This window comes from Cricetulus griseus, chromosome 3, assembly GCF_003668045.3.
Source record: "Cricetulus griseus strain 17A/GY chromosome 3, alternate assembly CriGri-PICRH-1.0, whole genome shotgun sequence".
In the NCBI taxonomy this organism is placed as follows: Eukaryota; Metazoa; Chordata; class Mammalia; order Rodentia; family Cricetidae; genus Cricetulus; species Cricetulus griseus.
In genome coordinates, this window is record NC_048596.1 from 135443 (window position 1) to 136014 (window position 572).

Sequence of the window (572 nt, forward strand, 5' to 3'; positions counted from 1 at the left end):
ATCCTGGCAGTAGACAAGGAATTCACTCCCTCTAAACCTTGTGCATTTGCATCAGTGAGTCTGTCTCCCTGGTGGTCTTTGGAGATCCTCATGACTTGGGCACAACAGTATTCAACTTTCCAGAAAGATTACTCTTTATGATTGTTCATTTGCCAAGAGTTTGCTCTGAATTTCAGCGTGAAGCTACAGAACAAACATCTCCTTTTTTGTCTTTAAATCTCTTTTTAATTGTTAATATTCTGGGCACCCTTCCACTTGTGGAACAGGAAATCACTCCACCCCACATAGTATAGTGAGCTGTGCAAGCTAGCTAGCCACATCGTGTCCAGGAGGAAGAAAGGCAAGTCTCTATGGAACGCAGGAAGATAACAGGGTCTGCTACCGGAGCTAGGGAGTGCTATTGAAATGCATATTTTTTCAGATCTAGAAAAGGCCTTTGGAGTGGAAGGCAGGTTCAGGAATCATTGTGCTGTGTCTTTAAGCATACTGTATCCCTAGGGGAGGTGCTCTTGTTACTCAGGCCTCACTAGCCAATCAGGCCCTCCAGACGACCTGCCAGTTAGAAGTGGTGC